Source organism: Cervus canadensis, chromosome 18, assembly GCF_019320065.1.
Source record: "Cervus canadensis isolate Bull #8, Minnesota chromosome 18, ASM1932006v1, whole genome shotgun sequence".
NCBI lineage: Eukaryota > Metazoa > Chordata > Mammalia > Artiodactyla > Cervidae > Cervus > Cervus canadensis.
In genome coordinates this window covers 52,683,285-52,692,790 of record NC_057403.1, presented here as the reverse complement: position 1 = coordinate 52,692,790, position 9,506 = coordinate 52,683,285, and the positions used below count along the sequence as shown (strand labels likewise).

General features: G+C 53.4%; 1 long non-coding RNA gene across 1 annotated transcript; it reads right to left on the bottom strand.

The window, feature by feature from the left end:
- Nucleotides 1-2,217: 2,217 nt before the first annotated feature.
- On the bottom strand, nt 2,218-8,325 carry LOC122421359. Its single transcript, XR_006263474.1, has 4 exons — nt 8,160-8,325; nt 6,101-6,395; nt 3,857-4,378; nt 2,218-3,195 (listed from the first exon to the last, which is right to left on the bottom strand). It is a non-coding gene; the product is annotated as an uncharacterized LOC122421359 (long non-coding RNA).
- Between the last annotated feature and the right edge of the window lie 1,181 nt (nt 8,326-9,506).

The window sequence follows — 9,506 nt, the reverse complement described above, 5'->3', positions numbered from 1 at the left end:
AGCCTGTCAGCATTGTGTCTTTGGGCTACAAGACGGCAGCCCCAGACGCAGGCATCACCTCCTGTCTCATGACGGCATCCTAAGCAGATTCGGGGAAGCGGGGCTCTTCTTGCATCTCCCAGGAGGCAGACTCTCTCTCATGTCTTCTTGGTGGGAACTGGGTCAAAAGACCCTCCCTAACTACAGGAGAGCCTGGAAAAGAGCACTTAGCATAAATAGCCTCCACCGTGGGAGGTGGACTTGCCAGCACACAAGGGGGAACATCTGACTTTGCTTAGACGACTCGTACACCTGCTGTGAGAGGCTTCTAGGTGGGAGACTGGCTGGACCCCAGGGCCATGCAAGGACGTGGAAAGGTAGGGCTGGTCTGAGGCAGACTTTCTGCTTTTCTGACAGTGTTTTATCAGGTCAAGACCAGAACTGGAATCCAGGTTTCCCATTTGCTATTTTTTTTTTGGTCACAAATCCCATAAAACTTGCAAATATAACCACAACAAAGCATGCATGAAGAGCAACCATCCATCCACACTTTCATCCTCCCATCCTTCCCCTTGCCCATCCATCACTTTATCCTTCCTTCCTTCCATGCTTTCATCAATTCTTCTTACCCCCACCCGCCCAATTCCCCCTCCTTCTGCCCACCTTTTCCATGTTAAGGGAGCCATTTGACCCAGTTATGGCCAATGAGACACAAGAAGTCTGCTCCTGGGGAATATGTTCACCCCTTATGTAAGGGAGAGACATTTAAAGAGAGGTCTCTTTCTCCCTCTCTTTCTCGTACACTATCAGGAGAGGGTAAGATGCTTGGAGCTGCCACAGCCATCTTGCAGCCACGAGGAAAGACACATGAGGACGAGACGTCCTGAGTGTCATACGGAGGGCCGCAGTGAAGAAGGGCCATCTCGTAGTTTCTGGGCCCACAGTCCAGTGCAAGAGACAGAGAAATGGGTGACTACGATCGGGTATGAACTAGCTCTGTGGAGTAAGTGCTGGGAGGGAAAACAGGGATGGAACTGGGGAGCCTCCAGAGGCTCAAGGAGGACCAGAATCGAGCTGGAGAAGGGGGTTCTGGGCCGAGGGCAGAGCCTGGACAGACCATCACGGAGCTGCAATGCGTTCAGGATGGAAAGTCAGGGGGTCGTCTGGGGGAGAATGCTGGGGAATCAGGTGGAAGCAAGCAGTCTTGACGAGAAAGAATGGGATCCCCTGCTCTGGCTCAGCTGCTCCCCCGGCAGCCCTGCTCCCAAGGTGCCGTCCATTGCCTCCTTTCTGCCAGGTTCACCCGGGGGGCACACTCAAAAACCAGTTTGGGCCTTGCTTCTCTCATGATGTTGAGAACCTTGTGGCCTTTGATATCTGCTCTGAATTCCTGTTTCCTGCTCTCCACGGTCTGGGGGGTGGACAGAGGAAGACAAACCCCTCCCTGGCCGCTCCTCCTCGCCCCTTCCCCGATAAGGTCAGTATCAAAGGCCCGAGGAGGAAGGAGGCAGAATCAGGGCCGCGCTGGGCTGAAAGACTCCTCACACATGGAAACAGCTGATGACCTGGCCCCGAGCCGTCACCTCGGAATGCCCGGCTCACCCTGGGCCCTTGGCAGGCTCGGCTCCTGGGAGAAAACCTCCCCGGAGTGCACTGTTGACAACCTGCAACAGCAGAGGGGGAATCCCGAAAGATGGCCAGAGAGCAAAGGGGATGGAAGCTCCTCCTGTGCGAGGTGGGCTGGGGAGCGGTGGGGACGCGCTGCCCAGGAGACGGAGGCCAGGGCAGCACAGGCCTGCCTGCTCGGGGGAGCGCCTCCCCCGGCACGTCAGCTGCTTCCCCTGACCTTCCAGCGGGGCAGGAAGATGGAAGCAAAGGAAATGGAAAACACAAGCTACACACCAATTTAGCTTTCTGCTGCTTGGAGCTCAATTTTTGCTAACTTTGGAAATCCCAGAAGAGAGAGGTGCTTCTGTTGAGACATTTAAAAAAATTTTTTTGAAGGGAAACAAGACAGGCTATTCACCGCCAGTGGGGGAGCACGGCTCTCTGGACGCCTAGTAACCCCACTGCACCCAGAAATTTGATTTAATGAGAGGACACAGTGCTGAGAGCATCCGCTCTCAGCCCCAGCCCTGGGCCACGAAGGCGTCGATGCAGCACAGCCGCGCTCTGAAGCTTTATTTCATTTCCCCGCCCCCGCCCCGACCCCCTGCCAACTACCACCAGGGAGAAAGCACAGCAGGTGCTGGCCCGGCTGTCCTGTCCCCAGGGCCAGAGGGGGCCAGGCAGGTCTCCAAGCCCAGCACCTGCATCAGAGCTGGTAAGTAGGGGCTGGTGCTCATGGGAGGCCCGGCCTCCAGAGCCCAAGGTGGCTGCTTTCTCCCTGCTGATCAGGTCTGGGCCTGGGCAGCACCTACTTCTGGCGGGAGGCCTTCCCTGACCCCCTAAATCTAAAAACAGAGCCTCCTCACGTGGATTGCCCTCCATCTCCTTACCCAGATTTGTTATGTTTATTCTTCTCTGCAGTGGTTGCCACTACTGAAAATACACAGCTCATCTCTTTCCTTGTTTATTTTGTTTGCCTGTTTCCTGTCTCTTGCAGTTGACTGTCACCTACATGAGGGCAGGTGACACTTTTGTATCAGCAGGGGGACCCCATGCACAGAGCAGGAGCTTAATGAACATCCAGAGCATGTGCGTCTGCGTGCGCGAGGGTGTGTGATCGCCCAACACGGAGCCTGGCGTGCAGCACACACAGGTGCGATCAGCATCGTTCCTACATTGATTTGCTAACTAGGCATTTGCTCGCTCAACGCTCACAACAGCTCTTTAAAGCAAGCAGCAGAAACCCCGGTTTGCAGTTGGGACACCTGAAGCTCAGAGAGGTTATGTGAATGGTCAGTGCCCCACAGCCATGCGGTCGTGTCTGAGGCCCAGGGATTCCTGACGCCAGCGGCCCCTCCCCAGCTGCTTTCCCTGGGGTAACTGGACCCTGTTCCCTGCCTGCCCCCGAGCCTGGGACCCCAGGGTGCCACACGCCTGGCAGGGTTCCCACCGTGGAGACGGGTCTCAGGCGTCATGGGGTGCCCAGCAGTTAGCCTCTCGCTGTGATAATGACGTCCTTCACTCGGCCCACTTGCTGGTGGTCTGCGATGGGTGGTCGTGCTGCAGGACCCCGGCGTCCATGGGTGGGGGAACGCGGGAGAGGAGCTGCTGTGGAGCACTCGTAGATCAGATTTCATCTCTGCAGCAACACCCCTGCCCGTTTCTCACACACATACACACACTCATCCCTGCCCATTCACACACACACATACATACCTGCCCATTTCACACACACACATATACACCCCTGCCCATTTCACACATACACACACCTGCCCATTTCATATATACACAGCCTTGTCCATTTCACACACACATACCTGCCCATTCATACATACACACACACCTGTCCATTGCACACTCACCTGCCCATTTCACAAACACACACACCTTCCAATTTCACACATACACACACCTGCCCATTTCACACACATACACACACCCCTGCCCAATTCACACACATACACACCTGCCTGTTCCTCACACACACACACCTGCCTGTTCACATACACATACACATACCTGCCCATTCACACACACACACACCTGCCCATTCACACACACACGCACCTGCCCATTTCATACACATACCAGCCCATTTCACACTTCCTTGCCCATTTAATACACATACCTTTCCATTCACACACACATACCTGCCCATTGCACACTCACCCACACATTCCCATTTCACACATACACACCTCTGCCCATTTCACACACATACACACCTGCCATTCACACACACACACAAACACACACACACACACACCTGTCAGGTCACTGAAGCAGGAACCTTCTTGCGTCCACTGTGGTTGTTAGCTCTTGGCATTGGCGGCTGGACCAGCAGCCACAGGCCGATGGAAAGACCCCAGGGCTGAGGACGCTGGCACACTCTGACCCCCAGGAGGATGGGCTGAGGCCTGGGCCAGGGTCTCCTTGACTTGGGGGACGGATGACCTTCCAGTGGACAGCGACAGGTCCTGAAGCCAGAAGGAACCACAACTGTGTTCTGTGTCCAATGGGATAATTCAGTGCTGATTAAAGTGTTGTGGACAGAATGACTGCTGAGCAGAGATGGAACGAGCCAGTGCCCAGGGGCCAGACCAGAGAGAGGAACCCCACGGCTGCAGCAGCTGGGGCCTGTGGTCACTCCAGGTTTCACAGTGTGAGGAAGTGCTGGGCTGTTTTCCAAAGGTGGCCCCATTTTACGTTCCCAAGAGGTTCTCTTCAGTGATGAGTTTTTCCTCTTCTGTTTATTCCTAGCCTATAAGTTGTTGGCAGCGCTCATCTGCTGTGAAAAAAAAGGGAAAGTGTCAGCCACTCAGTTGCACCTGACTCTTTGTGACCCCATGGACTGTAGCCTGCTAGACTCCTCTATCCATGTAATTCTCCAGGCAAGAATACTGGAGTGGGTTGCCATTTCCTACTCCAGGGGATCTTCCCAATTGAACCCACATCTCCTGCATCGCAAGTGGATTCTTCACTGTCTGCACCACCAGGGAAGCCCTACTTTCAGGTTTTTTTTTCCCCTGAAGATAAATAATGTTACCTAGGGTCTCCTAGGTGGCACAGTGATAAAGAATCCATCTATCAATGCAAGAGACGTAAGAGGCTTGGGTTTGATCCCTGGGTTGTGAAGATCCCTTGGAGAAGGAAATGGCAAACCCATTCTAGTATTCTTGCCTGGGAAATCCCATGCACAGAGGAGCTTGGTGAGCTACAGTCCATGGGGTCACAAAGAGTTGGACACGACTGAGCACACACCACATTACCTAGCACTGCCTAGCACTGGAAGGTGGTATGAAGATGGGCCACAGTTGACTGTACCATCTGGGGTGCTCCTGGACTCCAGAAATGGCCACATGCTCTGAGGTGGTTGGGACATCTTGGGGGAGGGATGTTATAAAGGACAGAGGTTCTATGAAGAAGTGGGAGGTGGGGTGTGAAGGCCTACTCTGGAGGTCGGCTCACAGGGCTCACGGGGGTTTGTGTAGACTGCAAGGCCCCAACTCCAGCAGAGGCTCTGCAGTCAGCTGGCATCACTGCTGTGGGAATGAGGTACACCCCATTTAACAGTGAGAAGGGGTCCCTCTCCCCCTCATCTCTGCCTCTGGAGTCCTACCTCCTGGCCTTGGGAGCTTGGAATGGAGGTTGTTCCAGGCCACATAGGATGTTGCCACTAACCACATCAACATCTCTAAAATTAATAACATGAACTCTCCATAGTGAAGGGACCTGGGCCAGAAATGGAGGGCTGCTGGCTGCTTCCTGGGTCCTATGCTGCAGTAGGGGGCAGGACATACGGGGACAGTGGGGAACCCTGGGTGGACACCATCCTGTTGGAACATAAGACCTTAAGGACTTGGCCGTGACTGGAGTCAGATCCATCCAGGCGGATCAGGAGAGGAGGCGCAGAGTTCTCATTTAGACACACACACTGTCATATGCTTATGACTTACATAGAAAATAGGCTCTTTCTGCTTGGAGAAGGAAATGGCAACCTACTCCAGTATTCTTGCCTGGGAAGCCCATGGACAGAGGATCAAGGTGGGCCACAGTCCATGGGGTCGCAAAGAGTCAGACACAACCGGGGACCGAACAACAGCTCCCCAGCGCACCTCTCCCGTGGGTTTGGTTTAAAAGGGTCCAGTGCTTTTACTGAAGGGATGGTCTACGATTCGGGTTTTGTAGAAGTCAGAATTCTCGTACTCTGAAGCCTTCGGAAGGTCATCCAGTTCAGACCAGCTACTCCCTCTCACCAAACAGATCGCTCCACCGACCTTGAGGTCAGGAAGTGTCCTCTGGGTGAGCCCTGAAAGCTCTTTCTCTAAGCTTCCTTACCAGCAAATTGGGCAGAACAATGGGTCCATCTCAGAAGGCTGCTGGAGGACTGAATAAGATACCCGTGTAATGTTCTTAGCGTCGTGCCCGGCATACTGCGAATGTCCCGTAAAGGACTGTATTACTCTGCCAGCATCGTCACCAGCACACAGTGTCTTCTTTGTGTCCATACCTCGCCTTCTGCATTGATCAAGCCAGCAGCTGGCTCTTGAGTGAAAGCTCCCTTCCCGGCTCGCGTATGGTTCGACACAGCGGGCAGAGCGCTCAAGACCGGCAGGCACCAGCTCTTGCCTTCTCCAGGGCTGAGGCCGGAACACACGAGACAGCCCAGGTGGTGCAGCGGGCGTCTACGATGCCCGCCCCCTAGTGGAGGGACGCGGCTCCTGAACTCAGGTGTGCATGGAGGCAGGTGACCGGGACACTCGGCAAAACCAGGTTAATTTTCACGGCATCTGAATCCAGTTCTCCTGAAACACAGACAGCAAAAACGGTGATCAGAGTCACAGGCAACGCAGACAGAAACATACATAGAGGCACTGACGCGTGTGATCCCTCTCTCAGGCTCTGTGTTTTAAATCTATACTCAGAACCAGAGAGCAGGATAAAGGGAGGGGCTGTCAAAGGGGATGGGGCTTCCTTTTGAACCAATAAGACACGGTGCTGACGGTTGCCCAACACTGTGAAGATACCAAACACCACTGAAATTCACACTTGAAGTGTGGTGTGTTAGGCAAATTACATCCCTATAAAGTGATTTTTTAAAGTTGACTTTTTAAAGAGGTTTTATTGTTTTTAGCTATTTCCCCCGAAATTCATTTACTATGAAAACAGAAAACACACATAAAAATGTATTTTTCTCAAAGTATTTATTTGCAGTCTTTGAGTTCCAGATGTGTTTGCCGTCAGAGGAGAGGTCTTGCTGAGGTCAGCAGTGAGACCCCGGCGCGTGCCAGTTGCTGTGGAGATGGGACACGTCCAAGCCCGGACATGAACTTAAGTCTCTTGTCCAGTTGTGGAGGCTAGAGCTTAGGAGCAACTGGACAACAAGAGAGAAGACAGCTCAAAATCAGGGGCTACGCTATTCGCTGAGTGAGTTGAAAGAAGGATATTACTGAAGGTTCAGGTAACCCAGGAGGGCTTCGTGAAGGAGGGACTTGAGTTAGAACGTGACAGGTTTAATAGAAAGAACAAGTAAAATATCATAAGAGCAAGTAAACTAAACTAACACAGAGTTAGGACAGCGCTCAGCTCTCCCTCCTGGGGCCCTCCCGTGGACTGGCGCTCTGCTCCCCACATACCATGGACGTGCTCCAGAAGACGAGTGCATCACCCAGGAGGAGAGGTCTCACTGACTCCCACTCCAGGCTCCAGCTGTGGCTTCCACTGGCTGACCCCAGCCAGAAGCCAGAGGGCAGGGACCACTGACTCAGACCACAAGACCAGTGCCCAGGTTAAGAGGGAGGAAGAGACAGAAAGTTGGGGGAGGGCTGCATGGAGGCATCCAGCACCTCAATACGGGCTGCAGGGGATTAGGCAAGACCCAGCAGCATCACCCAGGAAGGGGTTTTCCCAGACAGGCTGTCGGAGGCAGTGACGGGGCCCTGAGTTGCCCCAGCTCTCAGTAGCAAGGGGGCAATGGTGCCACTTTATCCTTAGAAGGTGATGGGCTCTGAGTCAGGGTCTCTTCATTCATTTCCTGTAGATCCTCGCTACCCCGTGTGGTCCCCAGACACCACCTGGGAGCTGGTTGGAAACCCAGGATCTCGGCCCCACCCACACACTGCCCTAGCACCTGCATCTCAGCCACACGCCCGGTGACCTGGTGACTTGGGTGCGGGCTGCTCTCAGAGAGGCTCAGCTTTGCATCACCCCAGGGAGGCTGGGCTGGGGAGGGGGTGAGTAGGAGCAAGCCGGTGGGAGGTCCCTCTGCTGCAGGTATCGGGAATAGGAAACCATGGCTGCTGACCTGTCTGGGCCCCAGGATGGACCCTGCTGGTCCACCACCTCGCTCTTCCTGCAGATGCCAGGGCCAGCCCCACGTTTCTCTCCACACAAGCTACCTGCATCCACTTCCTGTCCACCAGCACTGATAAGCGAGATGAAATTTAGTTGCCAACTAACTATATGTCATATCGCCCGTTCATAACTTTGGGCAGATGTATAAAATCCAATGATTATCAGAAAATGAACGCCATGTCTGGCGTGCACATTCTTTATCCCTATAGACCCACCTGGTCTGTGGCCAGCAAGCGAGAAGCTCTGAGTCCAGCGAGGAGGCGGGGAGATGACGTTGTGTACAGTTCTGGGGAGAAGGGGATGACAGAGGATGAGATGGTTGGATGGCATCGCTGACACGATGGACACGAGTTTGAGTAAGCTCTGGGAGTTGGTGATGGACAGGGAAGTCTGGTGTGCTGCAGTCTGTGGGGTCGCAAAGATTCGGACATAACTGAGCAACTGAACTGAACTGAACATTGTGGTGCGGGGTGGGGGGGTTGCTGCAGCTGTATCACATAACATGCTTCATGTTAAAAAAACACGGGGTGGGGCGGCCAGTCTCAGAAGTGTTTCACCCATGACGACTGTGTATAATCCATGAAGCACTGGGATGTGTGTAGTCTTGAGTCACAATCCATCTCTGTGTGTCATGTCGTCAGCACAAAAAACGCTCCACACTTAGACGCTTTCCAATCCATCACCACGTGTGGGGGCTGGGGGCTGTTCCCGGGCTATTGCCGATGCCACAGAGGTGGGAGAGGTGACTTTGATGATTTCAACCACGACACTTTCAATGGGTCCGGGAGAACCCGGTCACGGGGCCAGTGTCCAGCTGCCGCCTCTCCAGGACTTTAGGCTGCAGCGGTGACTCGTCTCCCCCCTCCTCCCCGCCTCCACCAAGCCTCTGCCCCCATCCCTGCTCTTGAATCAGCTGTCTGCTTTCTCCACAGGGGTCCTTTGGAGACCACTGAGCCTTTTTTTTCCCTTGACATGATTTCCAACAAATGGAAGAAGAGCACAGAATTCTCAAAATACCCTTGCCTGAGATTCTACAAATGTGAATATTCACCTTATTTGCTGTGCCCTCTCTCTCTCTCTCACACACACAGAGGAAGCTGTGGCTAAGACTTGCCTTTCCACCAAACACTATCACATACGTTTCCTAAAAACAAGGGATCCTCTTCTATAACCACAGTACAATGATCAAAATTAATCAACTAAAATTGACGCAACTCTCAGCCAATCTACAGATCTTATTCAGATTCTAGCTACAAGAAGGCTCTTGCTTTGCTGAAAGTAACGGAGCTACGGGCTGTAGAAGACACGTGCCATCTCCAGATGGCTCCTGCCCTCCTCTGCCTCTCTGTCCCCACTACCCCCGCCTGCATCATTTTTCTTTTCGCTTGCTTCTAATGATGTCTTACATCAGAACAGTAGTCATGCTGACGACAGGAACGGTTTTGCACGGGCTTCTCTTTCTGTAATAAATCTCTGTTTCAAACAACACTGCAATGAGTAGCCAGCAGGCCACGTGTTTCAGAGCCATGAATTATCACTGAGGGCTGCTTCGGTTTAGTGAC